Below are 9,489 nucleotides of genomic sequence, written 5' to 3'. Positions count from 1 at the left end.
GGTTGTACTGATGTTGATATTGGTTGTAGTGATGGTTGTACTGATGTTGATATTGGTTGTAGTGATGTTGATATTGGTTGTAGTGATGTTGATATTGGTTGTAGTGATGGTTGTACTGATGTTGATATTGGTTGTAGTGATGGTTGTACTGATGTTGATATTGGTTGTAGTGATGGTTGTACTGATGTTGATATTGGTTGTAGTGATGGTTGTACTGATGTTGATATTGGTTGTAGTGATGGTTGTACTGATGTTGATATTGGTTGTAGTGATGGTTGTACTGATGTTGATATTGGTTGTAGTGATGGTTGTACTGATGTTGATATTGGTTGTAGTGACGGTGGTTGTAGTAACGTTGATATTGGCTGCGATGGTGGTTGTAGTGGTGCTGGTAATGGCGACTGTAGTGATAGTAGTAATTGGTGGTTGTAGTGATGGTTGTAATGGTGACAGTTGTAGTGATGGTTGTAATGGTGACAGTTGTAGTGATGGTAGTGGTTGTAGTGGTGCTTCTAATGTTATTGGTTGTGGTGGTTGTAGTGATGTTGACATTTGTTGTAGTGAGTTCTGGGATGTAGTGATGATTGGTTGTGGGGGTGCTGGTAATGGCGGGTGTAGTGATGATGGTTGTAATTGTTGGTGGTTGTGATGGTAGTGGTTCTTGTAATGGTGCTGGTTGTAGTGATGTTGATATAGGTTGTAATGTTGATATTGGTTGTGATGGTTGTGGGGATGGTGGCTGTAGTAATGGGTGTAGTGTTTATATTATTTGTAGTGTAATGCTAGTTGTAGTGATTGGTGTTTGTAATGGTACTTGTAGTGATGGGGCTGCTTGTAGTGACTGGTTGTGGGTGTAGTGATGGTAGTGGTTGTAATGCTGGTAATGGTGGCAGTTGTAGTGATTGTAGTGATGGTGGTTGTAATGATAGGGCTGTAGTGGCTGTAGTGATAGTTGTAATGGTTCTAATAACACTGATATTGATTGTAGTGGTGCTGGTAATTGTACTGTACTGTACTGTAAAATTTGGGCCCAACCACACACACTCATACATTCACTAGATGTGCATACGTATATGAAATACGTATGCACATCTCGGTGAATGCACCCTTCCTAACATTAGCTGTGTGTTCAGTGATAGTTGTTATGTAGCAAGTGTTGTAATAATATTTAGAAAAAGTGGGGGTGATTTAATATATGTGCATGTGGCTTGGCCACGCCCACTCATACATTTACCGGATGTGCATACCTATGTTAAATATGTATGCACATCTCGGTGAATTCACCCTTCCTAACATGAACTGAGTACATAATAATATAAGAAATATAATTAAAGAGAGGGCTGACACTCCACCAGCCGACGCAGTTCGTATACGCTTAAGTGGCTGCATAGGCGGCGCACAAGACCCTCAGATGTTGTCGGAGGCCCTCTCCTCAGAAAAGTAGTTGCGGGGCAATGCTTGAGGTAGTGGACAAGGGTGGCTTCAGGGTGGCAGCAATGTCGACATCTCTCTTCTGGCGTGAGTCATTCTTGATTTGCCAGAAACAACGGTCCTCCAGCCACAGACAGAAAAGCAGAGTTTCCACTTTTCTAGGTGTGGAGCGAGGGAGTACAAGGGGCTTGTAGTCTGTGACTGCCCTGTACCACCTCGCCCTCTCTGACACCTCTGCCTCCAGTCTGTGCTGAAGGAACCGTTGTACCTGGTTAAGAGCCCTGGTGCATAGGCACAACTGATTTCTGCTAAGAGGGACGACAACATCGACTTTGGGTCTTTGGCGCGCCGCTTCAGCTGCGACGTTGGCTAGCTCATTACCTGGGACACCTACGTGGCTTGGCACCCAGTTGAGCGTAACACTCCTGCCTTGCTGATGCAGCTTCAGCAGGAGTGCTAGGATGGAGGTCAGTAGGCGTACATTGTCGCTGGGCTGTGTCGATTCTAAGCTGCCTAGCAGAGACTGTGAATCCATGTGGATTACCACAGGACCAGCTCGAGATATTAGAGCATGCTCTAACGCTCCTTGGACCGCTATGGCCTCAGCTTGGAGAGTGGACGCATGATCAGATACTCTCCTGCCGAAGGTCAAACCATCCGTCACGTAGGCAGCCCCTGCACTACGGGGCCTGTTGGAGTCTACGGAGCCATCCGTATAATAGACCGCCATTCCAGGTTCCGACAGTGCGCGGATGCCTTGTAGGGCCTGCGCTCATACTCTTTCCTGGTCACATAACTTCTTACTGGGAAGCTTTACGACAACGAAGGTTGCAGGTATCGACAGACATGGTGGTGGGGGCTTGAACTCTGGGTGTGGAGAGTCCCTACCCTTCTCAAGGAGAGCACTGGTGAGCCTGAAGGAGCCAGGTATCAGAGTGGATATGAGTACCCACCCGTCCCAGAGCAATCACAAGGCTCTTGCTCAGCTCAGTTATCCGGGGCTCTGGACTATCTTGGCAAGAAAGTTGACCTCCAGCCTTCTGACCCGTGATGTTAATGAAGGCAATGAAGCCTCCATTTGGAGGTTAACGATCTTAGTCCAAGGTTGAGCTCCCAGAATAATCCTTGCTGCGGCATTTTGGCAAGGCTCCAGGTCTTCAAGCTTGGCAGTCGCCACATTTATGAGAGCTGGGGCAGCATAGTCCACCAAACTGCAGACTGCGTGCACATAGAATGTGCGAAGGACCCGATGCGTGGCACCAAGTGCCTTCCCCGTCATTGCTCTCATAACTGTGGTTCTTGCTTTCAGTCTCTCCTTGAGATAGGTAAGTTCCTTCTGAAAGGTGAGCCTCTCATCAATCCAGACCCCCAAGTACTGATACTGGTGAACCCAGTCCAGCCTAAGGTCCTGGATGGTGAGGTGCTTCCCTACTTTCCAGAGTCTCAATGCCATGGCCTTCGATTTTGTAGGGGAGATCTTTAACCCTAATCTGCAACATTCCGCCTCCACTGTGCTTAAACAGTGCTGAGCCCTGTTGAAGCACTGCCGTTTCCCAGTAATTATGAGCGAAATGTCATCTGCATAGCAGATGACCTTGTACCCATGTGGTAGCATTGAGGTGGTAATTGTAGTGATGGGTTGTAGTGATTATGCTAGTAATGGTGGTTATGATGGTTGTAATGGTGGACATGATGGTTGTAATGGTTCTAGTGGTGATATTGGTTGTAGTGATTGTGGTTGTAGGGATGGTGGTAATGGCAGTTGTAGTGATGGTTCTAATGGTTCGTGTTATTGATTGCAGTGGTGCTAGTAATGGTAGTTGTGATGGTGATTGTAGTGATGGTAGTGGTGATTGTATTGACGGTGGTGGTTGTAGTGATTTTGCCGGTAATGGTGGTGGTTGTAGTGATTTTGCTGGTAATGGTGGTGGTTATAGTGATGTACTGATGACGGTGGTGGTTATAGTGATGTACTGATGACAGTGGTGGTTGTAGTGATGGTATGATGGTTGTTGCAGTGGTGGTTATTGTAATAATGGTGGTGGTCGTAGTAATGGTGGTAGCAGTAATTGTTGGTGGTTGTAGTGATGTTAGTGATTGTTGGTGGTTGTAGTGATGTTAGTGATTGTTGGTGGTTGTAGAGATAATGTTTGTAGTGGTGCTGGTAATTGTGGTTGTAGTGATGGTAGTGGTGGTTGTCGTGATTGTTGGTTGTAGAGGTCGTAATGTTGATATTGGTTGTAGTGGTGCTGGTAATGGTGTTGTAGTGGTGTTGGTGGTCATATTGATTGCAGGTGGTTGTAATTGTTGGTTGTACTGGTGTTGATATTGTAGTGGTGGCAGCTGTAATGGTGGTTGTAGTGATGTTAGTGAAGGTTGTATTGATGGTAGTGGTGGTTGTAGTGATGTTAGTGAAGGTTGTATTGATGGTAGTGGTGGTTGTAGTGATTTTTGGTGGTATCGATGGTAATGGTTGTAGTAGTGGTTGTACTGGTGTTGATATTGGTTGTAGTGATTGTGTACTGTGATATTGGCTGGAGTGATGGTGTACTGGTGTTGATATTGGTTGTAGTGATGGTTGTAATATTGATATTGGTTGTAGTGGGCTGGTAATGGCGGTTGTAGTGATAGTAGCGGTGGTTGTAGTGATGGTAGTGGCGCTTGTAGTGATGGTGCTGGTAATGGTGGTGGTTAGAGTGATTATTGGTAGCTGTAGTGGTGCTGGTGGTTGTAGTGATATTGATATTGCTTGTAGTGATGGTGCTGGTAATGGCAATTGTAGTGGTAGCTGTTATAGGGTTGTTTGCAGTGGTGGTTGTAGTGGTCATAGTGATTGCTGGTTGTAGTGGTGGTGATTACAGTGATTGTTAGATGTAATGATGGTTGTAGTAGTGCTGGTAATGGTTGTATGATGTTTTTGGCGATTGTAGTGAGTTGGTTGTAGTGATGTTGATATGGGTTGTAGTGGTGCTGGTAATGGTGTTGGTGGTTGTAGTGATGGTGGCTGTATTTATATTGATTGTGATGGTTGTAGTGGTTGTAATGGTGGTTTAGGGATGTTGGTTGTAGTGGTTGTAATGACAGTGCTGGTAATGGTGGTTGTAGTGATGGTAGTGGCGGTTGTAGTGATGGTAGTGGCGGTTGTAGTGATGGTAGTGGCGGTTGTAGTGATGGTAGTGGCGGTTGTAGTGATGGTAGTGGCGGTTGTAGTGATGGTAGTGGCGGTTGTAGTGATGGTAGTGGCGGTTGTAGTGATGGTAGTGGCGGTTGTAGTGATGGTAGTGGCAGTTGTAGTGTTGGTAGTGGCAGTTGTAGTGTTGGTGATTGTGGTGAATGGTTGTAAGGATGGTGCTGGTAATGAATATTGGTAGGTGGTTGTAGTGATGGTATTGGTGCTGGTTGTAGCAATTGTTGTAGTGATGTTGATATTGGTTGTAATGGTGATATTGGTTGTATTGATGCTGGTAATTGTGGTGGCTGTAGTGATGGTAGTGGTTGTAGTGATGGTAGTGGTTGTAGTGATTATTGGTGGTTGTAATTGTGGTTAATGGTGGTTGTAGTGATGGCGGTTATAGTTGTGGTTGTAGTGGTGGCGGTTGTAGTGGTGGTGGTTGTAGTGGTGGTGGTTGTAGTGGTGGTGGTTGTAGTGATGGTGGTTGTAGTGATGGTGGTGGTTGTAGTGATGGTGGTGGCTGTAGTGATGGTGGTGGCCGTAGTGATGGTGGTGGCCGTAGTGATGGTTGTGGTTGTAGTGATGGTGGTTGTAGTGGCGGTTGTAGTAATGGTGTCTGTAGAGGTGGTGGTTGTAGTGGCGGTTGTAGTAATGGTGATGTCTGTAGAGGTGGTGGTTGTAGTGATGGTGGTAGCTGTAGAGGGGGGGAGTTGTGGTGATGGTGGTGGTGGCTGTAGTGATGGTGGTGGATTTAGTGGTGGTGGTGGTGGCTGTAGTGGTGGTGGTTGTTGTGGTGGTGGTTGTAGTGATGGTGGTGGCTGTAGTGGTGGTGGTGGCTGTAGTGGTGGTGGTGGCTGTAGTGGTGGTGGTGGCTGTAGTGGTGGTGGTGGCTGTAGTGGTGGTGGTGGCTGTAGTGATGGGTGGCTGCAGTGGTGGTGGCTCTAGTGGTGGTTGTGGTTGTAGTGGTGGCGGATGTAGTAATGGTGATGGCTGTACAGGTGGTGGTTGTAGTGATGGTGGTAGCTGTAGAGGGGTGGCTGTGGTGATGGGGTGGCTGTAGTGGTGGTGGTTGTAGTGTTGGTGGCTGTAGTGATGGTGGTGGTTGTAGTGGTGGTGGTTGTAGTGGTGGTGGTTGTAGTGGTGGTGGCTGTAGTGATGGTGGTGGATTTAGTGGTGGTGGCTGTAGTGATGGTGGTGGATTTAGTGGTGGTGGCTGTAGTGGTGGTGGTGGTTGTAGTGATGGTGGTGGTGGTTGTAGTGATGGTGGTGGCTGTAGTGGTGGCGGTGGATATAGTGATAGTGGTGGATGTAGTGATGGTGGTGGATGTAGTGATGGTGGTGGCTGTAGTGGTGGTGGTGGCTGTAGTGGTGGTGGTGGCTGTAGTGGTGGCTGTAGTGGTGTTGGTGGCTGCAGTGGTGGTGGTGGTGGCTGCAGTGGTGGTGGTGGTGGCTGTAGTGGTGGTGGTGGCTGTAGTGGTGGTGGTGGCTGTAGTGGTGGTGGTGGCTGTAGTGGTGGTGGTTGTAGTGATGGTGGTGGTTGTAGTGATGGTGGTGGGTGTAGTGGTGGTGATGGCTGTAGTGGTGGTGGTGGCTTAAGTGGTGGTGGTGGTGGCGTAAGTGGTGGTGGTGGATGTGGTGGTGGTGGCTGTAGTGGTGATGGTGGCTGCAGAGATGGTGGTGGCTGTAGTGGTGGTGGTGGCTGTAGCGGTGGTTGTAGTGATGGTGGATGTAGTGGCGGTGGTGGTTGTAGTGGTGGTGGTTGTAGTGGTGGTGGTTGTAGTGGTGGTGGTTGTAGTGGTGGTGGTTGTAGTGGTGGTTGTAGTGATGGTTGTAGTGATGGTGGTGGCTGTAGTGGTGGTGGATGTAGTGATGGTGGTGGATGTAGTGATGGTGGTGGATGTAGTGATGGTGGTGGATGTAGTGATGGTGGTGGATGTAGTGATGGTGGTGGCTGTAGTGGTGGTGGTGGCTGTGGTGGTGGCTGTAGTGGTGGTGGTGGCTGTAGTGATGATGGTGGCTGTAGTGGTGGTGGTGGTTGCAGTGGTGGCGGTGGATGTAGTGCTGGTGGTGTATGTAGTGCTGGTGGTGGCTGTAGTGATGGTGGTGGCTGTAGTGATGGTGGTGGCTGTAGTGATGGTGGGATGGTGGTGGCTGTAGTGGTGGTGGCTGTAGTGATGGTGGGATGGTGGTGGCTGTAGTAGTGGTGGTGGCTGTAGTGGTGGTGGTGGCTGTAGTGGTGGTGGTGGCTGTAGTGGTGGTTGTAGTGGTGGTGGCTGTAGTGATGGTGGTGGCTGTAGTGATGGTGGTGGCTGTAGTGATGGTGGTGGCTGTAGTGATAGTGGTGGCTGTGTTGGTGGCTGTAGTGATGGTGGTGGATGTAGTGATGGTGGTGGATGTAGTGATGGTGGTGGATGTAGTGATGGTGGTGGATGTAGTGATGGTGGTGGATGTAGTGGTGGTGGTGGATGTAGTGGTGGTGGTAGCTGTAGTGGTGGTGTTGGCTGCAGTGGTGGTGGTGGCTGTAGCAGTGGTGGTATTTGTAGTAATGGTGGTGGTTGTAGTGTTGGTGGTGGCTGTAGTGGTGGTGATTGTAGTGGTGGTGGCTGTAGTGGTGGTGGTGGCTGTAGTGGTGGTGGTGGCTGTAGTGGTGGTGGGGGATGTATTGGTGGTGGTGGTGGATGTATTGGTGGTGGTGGCTATAGTGGTGGTGGTTGTAGTGATGGTGGTGGTTGTAGTGATGGTGGTGGTTGTAGTGATGGTGGTGGTTGTAGTGATGGTGGTGGTTGTAGTGATGGTGGTGGTTGTAGTGGTGGTGGTGGTTGTAGTGGTGGTGGTGGTTGTAGTGGTGGTGGTGGTTGTAGTGGTGGTGGTGGTTGTAGTGGTGGTGGTGGCTTTAGTGATGGTGGTGGCTGTAGTGATGGTTGTAGTGATGGTTGTGGTGGCTGTAGTGGTGGTGGATGTATTGATGGTGGTGGATGTAGTGATGGTGGATGTAGTGATGGTCGTGGCTGTAGTGGTGGTGGATGTAGTGATGGTCGTGGCTGTAGTGATGGTGGTGGATGTAGTGGTGGTGGAGGATGTAGTGGTGGTGGTGGATCTAGTGGTGGTGGTGGCTGTAGTGGTGGTGGTGGCTGTAGTGGTGGTGGTGGCTGAAGGTGGTGGTGGCTGTAGTGGTGGTGGTGATGGCTGTAGCAGTGGTGGTGGTTGTAGTGATGGTGGTGGTTGTAGTGATGGTGGTGGTTGTAGTGGTGGTGGTTGTAGTGGGGGTGGTGGTTGTAGTGGGGGTGGTTGTAGTGATGGTGCTTGTAGTGGTGGTGTGGTTGTAGTGATGGTGGTGGTTGTAGTGATGGTGGTGGTTGTAGTGATGGTGGTGGTTGTAGTGATGGTGGTGGTTGTAGTGATGGTGGTGGTTGTAGTGATGGTGGTGGTTGTAGTGATGGTGGTGGTTGTAGTGATGGTGGTGGATGTAGTGGTGGTGGATGTAGTGGTGGTGGTGGCTGTAGTGGTGGTGGCTGTAGTGGTGGTGGCTGTAGTGGTGGTGGCTGAAGGTGGTGGTGGTTGTGGTGGCGGTGGTTGTAGTGATGGTGGTGGATGTAGTGATGGTGGTGGTTGTAGTGATGGTGGTGGATGTAGTGATGGTGGTGGATGTAGTGATGGTGGTGGATGTAGTGATGGTGGTAGCTGTAGTGATGGTGGTGGCTGTAGTGATGGTGGTGGCTTTAGTGGTGGTGGTTGTAGTGGTGGTGGTTGTAGTGGTGGTGGTTGTAGTGGTGGTGGTTGTAGTGGTGGTGGTTGTAGTGGTGGTGGTTGTAGTGGTGGTTTTAGTGGTGGTGGTTGTAGTGGTGGTTTTAGTGGTGGTGGTTTTAGTGATGGTGGTTGTAGTGGTGGTGGTGGTTGTAGTGGTGGTGGTGGTTGTAGTGGTGGTGGTTGTAGTGGTGGTTGTAGTGGTGGTGGTGGCTGTAGTGGTGATGGTGGCTGTAGCGGTGGTTGTAGTGGTGGTGGTGGCTGTAGCGGTGGTGGTTGTAGTGGTGGTGGTGGTGGCTGCAGTAGTGGTGGTGGCTGTAGCGGTGGTGGTGGTTGTAGTGATGGTGCTTAGTTATGGTGGTGTTGTTGATGACAATGTTGGAGGAATGGGGAAGGCTGGAAGGGCGGCAGCAGCAGCAGGAGGAAAGCAAATTAGAGGAAAACTAATAATAACAACAACAAAAATAGGACAGGCCTGTGGGGTGGGGTGGGGTGGGGGGGGGAATGCGAACCCGGAAGAAGAAGAAAGTAGAGAAAGCAGAAAAAAAAAAGAAGGAAGAGATGGGAGAGAGGAATCTCTGCAGGAAATGAATGAAAACGAGACAACAAAAGAATGAAGGGAAATCGAAGGAGGAGGTGGATGGAGTGGTGGAGACAGAGGGGGAATAGGTGGATGGAGCGATGGAGGAAGAGGTGGAGGGGATGGTGGAGAGAGAGGTGGAATAGGAGGAGGAGTTGAGAAGGGGAAGGGGGTTGAAGGGAGTGGAGGGGCGCGAGAATGGGGAGGATGACAAGGAGGGGAAATAAAAAGGAAGAGGAAGGGAAAGAAGACAAGGAGGAAAGGGAGAGGAGGAGGAGGAGGAGGAGGAGGAGGAGGAGGAGGAGGAGGAAGGGAAGGAAAGTGAGAGGAGGAAGGGAAGGAAAGGGAGAGGAGGAGGAGGAGGAGGAAGGGAAGGGAGAGGAGGAAGGGAAGGGAGAGGAGGAGGAAGGGAAGGGAGAGGAGGAGGAAGGGAAGGGAGAGGAGGAGGAAGGGAAGGGAGAGGAGGAGGAAGGGAAGGGAGAGGAGGAGGAAGGGAAGGGAGAGGAGGAGGAAGGGAGACGATGACCGAGGAATGGATCGAGCCCACTTGACGACATTCCGT

Source organism: Oratosquilla oratoria, chromosome 35, assembly GCF_046742065.1.
Source record: "Oratosquilla oratoria isolate Oo_2021 chromosome 35, ASM4674206v1, whole genome shotgun sequence".
Lineage (NCBI taxonomy): Eukaryota > Metazoa > Arthropoda > Malacostraca > Stomatopoda > Squillidae > Oratosquilla > Oratosquilla oratoria.
This window is presented reverse-complemented; position numbering follows the sequence as displayed.